Genomic DNA, 11,623 nt, shown 5'->3' on the forward strand with positions numbered 1-11,623 from the left:
ATTTCAATAATACAATATCCGTATTTTCATGCCATGAAGAACCAAAGTACAGGCTAGAGTGGGGCGCACATATTCACCGGGGACACACTATCGCCGTTTTATGATTTTGAGGTGTAAAAACTTCAAAGGATTCTTGAAATGGAAGAAATATGCCGGTAAATTATATTTTTATAACACATTTGATTATTTTTTAAGACTGAGACAAAATTTCGGCACTTACCGAAAAGGACCGAAAAATGGAAAACGATTTTCGGCCAATTTCCTGAATGAAAAACACGACTTCTTTGACTGATTGACCTAAATTTTAGTTCTTCACACCTTTGAAATGTCTGCTATTCATCTTTAATGAAATTATTTTGATAAATTTTGTTTAAAGTGCAGTTATTTGGTTTTAAATAGATGTGTAAAAACGGCGAATATGTGTCCCCCTTTTACAAAACATCAGGAAATTTCAAACACCCTTTAATCTAACTTTTCAGATGATTTTTTTTTTCAAACCAACACGTTTATAAGCTAATAATATTTTGCATTTGAAGTTATCTCCATATAGAAAAATCAGTATACTTCAAAAACATAAAGACCTGAACATAAACTGCAGAAAACATGGAAAGATATGGCGAAACAGTCGGAAAGCTGACCCCGGTTTGAAAATGAGCACCCCACTCTACTGTGTTTATTTTCATTGAATGGTATTTGTTTGACGCCCTGTGGCAAATATTCCATTTATATTCATGACACATTTTAAATCCTCTGAGTCCCTTATTTTCAATTTCATATATGAAAAATACAATTTTTTCCGAGGTAAAATGTATATTTTCCGCATAATTTGAATACACATTCCTGACCTAGTATGCCTTTATTAATGTATTTGACTTTGTAAACATAAAGACTACTTAGTTGACATTACAAAAACATTGTTATTTTATCTTCAAAATTGACCGTTAATTTAAGTCATATGACGTCACCAATAAGAGTGTTATTCGTGACGTTGATGTGTATTTTGTCTTCAAAATCAGCTTGCAGGTACTTGAAAATACCGTTAGTGTTGTACTTTCAACGGCTTGTTAAACGGTTATAGTTTTATCAAGCTTATTTAAATATAAAAAAATTAGATTGACAACCAGAGCATTAAATGAAAGATTATGTATTTAAAGTAACCATGGCGATAATAATGATTAATTTCATTTATTTTAAAATGTCCAAACTATAACTTCCAGCAAATTGTATATTCAAAGGCATTTTATACAAATGCACCTGTTTTTAAATTTGTTCAATAATTGTCAACAAAGAATGTAAATAAATTGTCTAATTTATGAAAATATTTAAAATACGTCACAGATATAAAATTTATATGACAATCATTTGAATGACTTATACTTTGTAGTCTTGTCTACAATTATATTTAAAATGTTATGTTATAATTACATGTATCTCGTAAAAAGGCGACACGCGAAAACGCGAAAGCGCGAAATCACGAAGTCGAAAACACTGTTTTCGCGTTTTCGACTTCGTGATATGTTGTTTTGGGGCATTTTGTAAGTTGAAACAGAGGTTATATTACATTGAAGATTAAAGTTTTAGAGTGCCTTTTGATCAATTTTTAAAGTATTTTTCAACACAGGGCATTGAAAATGTACTTTTTCAAAGTAAACCAATTAAAAAACTCATTTTATTGAAATGTGGATTCTTTCTTGATTGCAAAAATATATATTCACTTCTAACAAAACTAATAAAAATTCAAATGACTAAAATAGACATAATGATTGATGGGAAATAAACTAATAAACAAAGGTTTGTTATAATTAAAAGTTTTAAAATTTTAAAACTGTTTCAGGCCAATTCCTGATAAAAAAAAGTGAACTAATCTAAATGGTTGATTAATTACAGATGATTATTGGAAATTTATCAAGTAAATTATAGGCCTTACTTGAATACCTTTTGTATATTCATATTTATATTCATATTCATTTTTTTTAAGATATCATTTATCTTTCAGATATAATTTACAGAATCACTTTATGTAATGTAGATCAAAAGTAATTGGCAATAAATAAATCTATCATCCTTATTAATATCAAACATCTAATATACACATTTGTGTATTCAATTATGAGGTCAAATACTTGGGTATTAAGAATTTGATGTATATTGAGTGGTCTGTATAATTATGAAAGACTGAGGTTGATAGGTAATGTGGTCAATTTGATTGGCAGTTTAGGGGGTGGGGCATTTTAATTAAAGGTCCACCTTGTGAAGTTGTCTCTGATTGTTTAGTGATAATGACAGTTGTCAATCATACTAGTATTGAATCAATACCCACTTACCTAATCAAAATGTTTTTAGGAAAGCCTGCACATGAACACAATCTTAATGCCATACATTCTTTAATGAACTGCTCCAATAATATATACTCATTATTTTAGTTTATATGTGTATAATGTGTACATACACGAGAACCATAGGGAACTATAGTTCAGTGTTAATACATTTAGTAACAGTAGCTAACCTGTCCTGTTGTTAGGGAGGCCGGTGCCTAAGTAAAGATTTAGAACAAGTTCTAATCTTTCCAAAAACTGTACAATTGATAAATGACCCATAAAAATCAGGTCAAGGTAAGATAAAACCTGAAAGACTGAAATTCACCACTTACAAGTATTCAATACACCACAAATAGTTGACATAAACTACTGCTTATATTATCTGAGAAACAGACATAAGTAGTCTCATTGGCAATCATACCATATCTTCTTTTTTATATATAATCGTGTAACTTTAACCTAGCTTCATCACTGATCCATGAACCGAGGTCAAATCAGATGACCCCTGACATGTAGATATAGTAAGGAACCCATATCCCACATACAGTTATCCTTTTACTCATTATAATATTAATTAAGTGAAAAATTTACACGACGAAAATAAATACAAGAGTGCACACGCTGAACCCAACTGCTGAAATTAATGCTAGAAATGAGACATCAATGCACACCTTACAATCATGCAATACGCTAAATATACTTGACCTATTGCTTAGAAGAGTACACACTCTTGAATTTATCGTCTTCTTTCTTAACCATTGATATTATGTTGATTGTCCTAAATAGTATAGAAAGCCTTAGTTACTACAACTAATACATAAACATGCTCCAAGAAAATAAGGTCATTAACAACCACTTTAAACAAATTCAAACAAATAAAGATTCTTACAAGTTCTCATTTTATCCACATATAATAGTAAACTGGAACCTACTACCTACATCAGCAATCCTTTGTACAGCAGTTGACGGCTTCAAAGATTCTAAAAACTGCATAACATGTACATAGTTTTACCAAGACATATACATAGGATAACAATCCACAATATATTTTTTTTTATTAAATCACTGTTATATTTTACTTTATTTTTCTATGCACCAATGCAATGTAATGTAATATTACTGCAAATTTATTTCTTTTAAATTGTAAATAATCCACGCATGCAACGGCACGTAATAGTCAAAGTTGTGACTGAGTGCGGAAATATGAAGGTAGATAGATAGACACAGTGGCGGATCCGGGGGGGGGGGGGGGGGGGGGTCCGGGGTTGCAACCCCCCCTTTTTTGGCCGACCAATGCATTTTGGGAGCATATAGTTGGAACCCCCCCTTTACTCTGGGTTGGGACCCCCCCCCTTTTTTTAAATGGCTGGATCCGCCACTGAGACATGTGACAAACGGAAAATTCGTAACATAAGGCATCTATATGCAAAGTATGAATCATCCAGGTCTTCCAACTTCTAAAATATAAAGCTTTCAAGAAGTTCGCTAACACCGCCAGATCACTTTCCCAATGTCGAGCTTTCTGTGAAAATTTTGTTGCAGGCTCGACAATAACTAGAGGTTCTAAAGAGCCTGTTTGGCTCACATTGGTCTATGCATATATTCAACAAAGGTCATTCTCCAAAATTGTATTTGAGAATAGAATTCATGACATGTCAGCCCTTTTGTCTGGCAAGAAGGATCATTGGACACATTTTTTCAACTCGATATCCCAAAGATTAGTGTGGCCAAGTTTGGTTAAATTTTGCCCAGCAGTTGCAGGGAAGATTTTGGTGAAAGTTAACAGACGACAACATCAGAAATAGTAATACTCAATTTTGGCTTGTCACATTTTTTATGAAAAAAATGTTGTCTTTCTTCTTCTGCTTTTCAACATGTACTAAGATATTAAACAGTTTTATTACTACTGAGGAGGTGGTTATTGCAGCAAAATATTTAAAGAATAATAAAGCAAGTGGATCAGATTGTATTACAAATGAAATGTTACAAATATCTTGTTATATGCATGAATATTGATGTTTATGTAAAATTGTTTAATCTTATTCTTAAGTCTGGTATCTACCCAACTTTATGGAGATTTTTTTTTTATTAAGCCCATTTTTAAGGGTGTGCGTTTTATTGATCCATCTAGTTTTCGAGGTATAGCCCTTTCAAGTTGTTTAGGAATTTTTCTTCTTAAAGTTTTATATAACAGATTAGAAAAGTATCTTGAAGGAAATAAACTTATTTGTCGTAAGCAAATTGGATTCAGAAAGGGAAGTCTTACGAGTGATCATGTTTTAACTCTTAAAACCATAATTGATAAAGCATTTAAATCATCAAAACAGATATATGCCCGTTTCATTGATTTCAGGAAGGCAATTGATACTATTAACAGAGATGACCTATTTTACAAATTGTCTTATTACAACATAGATGGTCCCTTTTTTAGTATAATGAAAGATATGTATAAAGAGGTTTTGTACTCGGTAAAGATCTCGGAAGGTAACGCTGATTTTTTTAATTCCTCAGTTGGGATAAAACAAGGGTGTATTTTAAGCCCTACATTGTTTTCTTTATATATTAATGATTTACCATCTATTTTTGACTCCACATGTGAACCATCCAAGTTAAATGAAAATGATATATCATGTCTGTTATACGCTGATGATTTAGTCCTTATTTCTGAATCTGCTAATGGCTTACAAAAATGCCTCGACAAGCTTAGTTTATATTGCACAAGTTGGGATTTAACAGTAAATCTTGACAAAACCAAAGTTATGATTTTTAACAAATCAGGTAAAAAACTTACAAAAGACAAGTTTGTTTTTAATGATAATATTTTGGAACACTGTAAAGAATATAAATATTTAGGTATACTGTTTAAACCATCTAGTAGTTTTACAGAAGCAGTGAAACTTCTTTGTAAAAAAGCCTCAAAAGCTATATTTTGTATTAGAAAACTGTTATTTTCTGAAGATATCAATGTTTTACCTCACATAAAGCTTTTTGATGCTTATGTTAAAGCTATACTTCTTTATTGTAGTGAAGTTTGGTCTCTTCATATGATTAAAGATATTACAAATCTAGAGTCAAAATATTGGTCATTGGCTACCATCAAAGTTCAAATTAAATTTGCAAAAACTTTAATTGGAGTAAATAAATCAGCTGTTAATTTAGCAGTACTAGCTGAACTTGGTATGTATCCAGTTTTTATAGAAGCTTTAAAACTGTCAATTGGCTTCTGGTTGCATGTAATAAAATCTGATAACAATTGTTTACTAAAAGATGTATATATTGTTCTAACCTGCAATTAACCAATGGATTTGCTAAAAAGATTGAACAGTTACTTGCTACATTAAATTTTTCACATGTTTGGAAAAATCACGATACTATTTCAAAAAGGCGTTTATTATATGCAATTCATACCAAATTTAATGACAGATATCTTAATTATTGGAAAGAAAATATATTTTGTGATAATAAATCAGTACACGGTAATAAGCTGAGAACATATAGACCAGCGGTAGAATCAAAAATATATTTTTTTAATGCACCCACCGAACACACGGCTAAATTATATATCATTGAAAAGATAAAATTGTTAACTTTAATATTAATGATGCCGTAAGCATGAGAAGTGGTCGGAATTTTGCATAATTGAGGTCAAAGGTCAACAATTGAATATTACAACATTTTGTCTTTACTGTCTATTTTGGGCTAAACATAGGAACATAAAACATATTAAACAATCAGGGGACAATATTTCATTCAACATATATGGAGCCTGTTGGGCATACCATTTGTTTTCTAGATACGCCATTTTTAACGTTAAAATTGACGTTTTTCGTCATATGATACATTTTGTTTATTTATGACTTCATTTAGTTTCCATACCAGGATGACCTTGAACTTTGGTAATATTTTTTTTCCATAAAAATGAAGTCTTAAGACGACTTGCTACTATACAAAAGTTTAAAGTCACGTAAAGGTGGATAAAAGTTAATTTCATTGATTTCAGTTTCAATGGTCATGATGGTTATTTCAGTAAATTTTTTACATTTTTTTTGCAGACAAAAGCTGTCATTAATATTTTTGTTGTACAATCAAAATGTATTCATATAAGGTTTATAAAATATGTTAGCATCATATCAACGTTTTTTTTTAACGTTTTTTAACATTAGGAATGCCCGATCGTCCTATCATAATAAACGGAAATAGCTTCATTGTCAAAGTAAACTAAACGTATATTAAATCAACAGAAAAAGTGGACAAAAACTAAAAGCAAAACAAGTTTATATATGAATTAGCTTTATTAAGACGTAGATAGGTCAGGTAATCAAGCATCATCATCATCATCTATATCTACCAGGTGTGTATTGATGTTTTTACAAAGGTCTGATGCTTGACATTGACACAGTTCAGTACAGGACAAATTCTGTTCAAAACACACACAACTTTTACTGCAAACTTATTTGCCTTTGCATGTGCACACCAAATCTTGAAGGATGTCAGATGACAAGACAGGTTCAAGACCACACTTTCCTTCTTTCCAACCAAACTGTAGAGGCGATCCAATAGCAGACTTGGCGATATGTGCAGTCATCCAGATTTTGGTTTGGAAAGAAGACATAAGGACGTGCTGTTTGAAAGATGCTTCACAAGGAGGGAGTCGGACCAAGCTAGAATCTTTACATGTGGCTAATTTCACCTGGAAACTGTTCAGATTATTATGGCAGCGTTTGGACTTTCCTTTAGGATCATAAAGCCTAGTTACGAGTTTTCGACTGACGGCTACCGAATCTTCTATATTAGTGGAGTGACAAAGTCGATGAATTTTCAACTTTAATGGACCACCCTACCTGCAGGCTAAATTATACATTTTTGGATAGAGAAATGATTAAAGTTTAATGTTTGCCTGGTCGTAGAATCGAAATATGGTGCATTTTTTTTTAATTTGGGGTTAAAGTGCAGTGGTCGATTTTTCACCGAAGTACATTTATTTCACACGGGGTTATGAACAATCAAAAAAATAATATCACATTTGCTTTAATAAACAAAATTTAATTCTTAAATGAAGCAATAAACTGTAACAATTCACTATCCCAAAAAAAAAAAAAATTAAAAAATTAAAAAAAAGGCGATTTTAAAGAAAATTCAGATCAGCAACAATATTTACACACAAGATAAACATGTTTATGACCTTTAATTGGTATTTTTTTCTTCACATATACATTTTACGATGTATTTCTGATTTATACGTTTTTTCAAATTAAAAGAGAGTAAATTATGCTTCTGGTATGGTATATGCCATTTGTCAGTGGCAAATATTTCACCAAAGGTATGTGAATGAGATCGAAACAATTAATTCCAATGCGTCACTGTTATGTGTACTCCAATAAAAATACATATTGTACGGATAGAAAAACAAACTTTCCCTTATTGCAGGACAGCTATGCATACATGAAACCCATAAAACAAATAAAAAGTGGTCAGTCATAAAGGGCAGTTGCAAATGCAAAACAAAACATACACAAAAACAAAGAACCAAACAAAATACACAGGTTCAAATAACCGCATAGTCGAAGTGATATTAACCACAAAGAAACCAACTGTAATCATTTTGTTAAGAATATTGTCATGAATATATACAGCTTTACATGATTCACTCAGACGCCATTTTCATCGTCATCTTCTTCACTAATTTGAATGTGAGTAAGATAGTTTCTACAACTCTCAGAACCTTCACACGACAAATAGTTGTACAACCTAGATTTTGCTGGTTGCAGACACAATTTTTATCGCAAGCCTTTTTACCCTTGCATGTGCAAATAAGGTCTTGAAGGAAATCTGCTGACATAGATCCTTCAAACAAAATCGGTAGTAAACCATTTTTACCATCTTGCCAACCAGAGTTTTTGGGCTGTCTGGTTGCTGGTTTTGCAATGTGTGAATGCATCCAAACTTGCGTCTGTAACATTGCACGGAGGATGTGTTGTAAAAAGGACGCCTCACATGGGGGTAATCTAACAAGATTCATATCTTTTGTTGTGGCAAATTTCACCCTTAACTTGTTCAGGTCTTCATGTAAATCACTGAATTTCCTCTTCGGATCGTATAACAAAGCAACAAATTTGCGTCCATTATGAATGGCGGAGTCCTGATCTCCCGTTGAAAAACCTATCTGAAGGGATTGGAAATTGTCTGCACTTTTCTGCAAAAGTTTGTACATAGACTTCTTTCCGAGACAAAAACAAGAAGAAGTCGTATCGCATCCTGCAGTGAGGGCATGTGTGGCTGGCAGTAAATTACAGATTGAGGGTTCAAGTGAGCGACATATATCGTGAACAGGTAGAAAACGCCTTCCATCTTCAGGGCCGTAACTAGGGTTCGAATTCAGGGGAGGCAGGGGTATGGGGGCCGCCGATTGAGGCCCCCAAGATAGGGGGTTGAGGGGCACAGCCCCCTGCTGATTTTTCCCCCTCAGTCATTGGCTAAAAATGACCCGTTTCCCTTCGATTTCCTTACTTTAAGAAACATCAGTATTGCTTGAACCTGGAAGCAACTCAAACTTATGCAAAAACAAGCTGAGATTGCTATTCGGGTGAGCCAAGGCTCCTTCGTGAAGGCCGTACTTTGACCTATAATTGTTAACATTATTTACATTGTGACCGCAGATTTTTTTTCTCAAATGATATGGCTAAAAATTACCTGTTTTCCTTCGATTTCCTTACTTTAAGAAAGATCAGTTTTGCTGGATCGTAAGTTCAAAAAACATAAAAAGCAAGATAATAGAACGCAAGATATTTTTTTTTATCGAAGATCTTGAATTTCAATATTGTTAAAAGCTGAACAGACATGTACAACCAGGGACTTTCTATATTAGTCTAGTATATACTTAGTATAGAAAGTCCCTGCTACAACGAATGGGAGTGTTTACCTACTAAGGCATTGGCCATAATGTTCTTGTACGATCGGGAGACTTAAAAAAACGATCCAACAGCTGATTCAGCCGGTAACGAATTTCCGATATCTTAAAAGATCCAAAATACAAAAGAAACTTCCTCTGCTTAAGTGAGCCCCCAAAGAAATGTGAATAGTTAAGTTTTTATTCAAAATTATCGAAAGCAAAGTTTCATGTGTTCTCGTACGAATACTGACCCCCTCAATACTGAATAACAGACGGACGGCCATACGAAAAAAAAAGTAACAGAAACGGTTCACTTTCGATCAAAAATCCGAAAAATTACAGACATACCACGTATCATGATAACACTGTTAAAACTGTAAACTTGTGTTGTTTATAATATAAATTCAATTTCTTCGTGTACATGTGGTCAATATTTTATTTTATTACTTAAAATTAATTTGGGTGTAGAAAATTCAGGGGAGGCAGTTGCCTCCCCTGCCTCATAGGTAGTTACGGCCCTGATCTTTCAAATTTGATACTGACCCAGTTTGGAACCACATCTCCTCTGTATTTTCAAGTTTAGGAAAATAGTGGACACAGAGCACTAACACATCAGTGTCAGATGACTTTATAATAATACGACCTTTTCTATCATTCGAAAAAATATTGGCATCTGCATACACCGAATGAAGAATCATTCGCGTATCTGCTTCTTCTTGTGTGCTGTATAAGTCAGTACAATTTGACAGGCCATCACAAGAAAATCTCTTGACAACTTCTGGGTTTTCAAAAACACCCGCGAGAAACAATTCGATACCTCCCTCTAAAGGAGACTGTCCAAAATACCGTTCGCAATACTCACCAAGTAATCTGATAAGTGACTGTTTATTTTCTGGATTGCAAAGGAACTTTTTCCAGTCCGGAATTGCTCTTCCTTCAGTAACCTGATAAACCTTTTGAGCTCCAAATGACAAGGTTCGACGCAATCTTTCCGCTGCTTTGATTGAATGTTTTACATCGTAGCGATCAAAAACATCGACCACTGTTCCAGCATTTAAAAAACACGTCAGAAGCATTGTTACATAGTTTCGTAGCAGATCACCAAATGTGTTGCATTTCTTGACATCCATACATTGAATAATTCCCATACCATCACGTATCAAAACTGTATTTGCTGTGTCATAACTTGGAAGGTTGAAGGAAGAGCAGATTTCCTCTTCAAGTAGGTGAATTATATCTGATTTGCAACACTTACGCATGGTACCATCATCGTGAAAAAGTGCTGAAGATATTGAACCAATAGGATATGCCAAGATCTTGTCTACTGTAACATCTTCTCGAACATTAGCCAGGGCTAAAGCGCGACGAAATATCATCTCTGGGTTTATATGGGCTTTCACAAAGTCACCTGTTTTACATTTGAGTTTTGAAGTCTTAGTCATATCCTGAAATGTCTTTAGTGGAGACCTCGAAATAGGACTGTAGAAAACACGGTTTTCACCTTCATTAAAGCAACCTTCGACAAAAGACTTGACCATTTGGTTGCCACGTTCAAGAGATTTTAGAAGAGAATCTTGAACGTCTTTTGAGGCTTGCATCCTTGTAGAAATATTGATCAAGTATTTTGTATGATCGGTGATGTTAAATGGGTCAGTCATGTTTGAATGCACATAACTAACCAAATCAGACACATTTTGTTCGTCGCGATTCATTGCTGTTGGTTTGTTTTCTTCGTGCCCACCTTCTGTGTCGGTCGATAATCCAGATCTTGCTCTCATTTCAGCACTGAAATGCGCAAGAATATGCCTTGTAAGCAACCATCAAAGTAATGCTGGTTTTTTTCTTGTCAATCCTACAATGCCGCCACAACCTTTGGAATCTTTAATGATAGTTTTTTCATTGGCCATGTCACTCCAGATACCATTAAAGGTTCCAGGCTTTTGTCTGACTGCAAACTTACCTGACAAAAAGGAGGACTTAACCGTTTCTGGTAAATTTAACATATCCAAAATGTAGGCTGGAGTCCACCTAGCATAGTTTGTCCGGTTAGTTATGAAGAAGTATGGCAACATTGCAGACACTGATTTCAAATGTAAAAGCCACAAACTATCCCGTTCAGCTCTTATATTCTGTAACAATATTTCAACTGCACGAAGAAACATATCCCAAAATGCAAAGGTTGGTGATATACTACAATAATGTGTTCTGAATTCTTCAAACAAAGGTAAAATATGTTCTTCAAAAACATTGAAGAACTCTTCAATATCTTCAGTGCTTTGTGGTGTGCTGGGGACAGCAAATGAGCTATGACAGTCAAGGAACACCTTCCACACATTTGGTTGAATCGTTTTCATACGGTTTTCATCTCTACACCAATTAAAGAATGCCTTAAACAAAAGAACCATAAGAGCCTCAT

Source organism: Mytilus galloprovincialis, chromosome 5, assembly GCF_965363235.1.
Source record: "Mytilus galloprovincialis chromosome 5, xbMytGall1.hap1.1, whole genome shotgun sequence".
Lineage (NCBI taxonomy): Eukaryota > Metazoa > Mollusca > Bivalvia > Mytilida > Mytilidae > Mytilus > Mytilus galloprovincialis.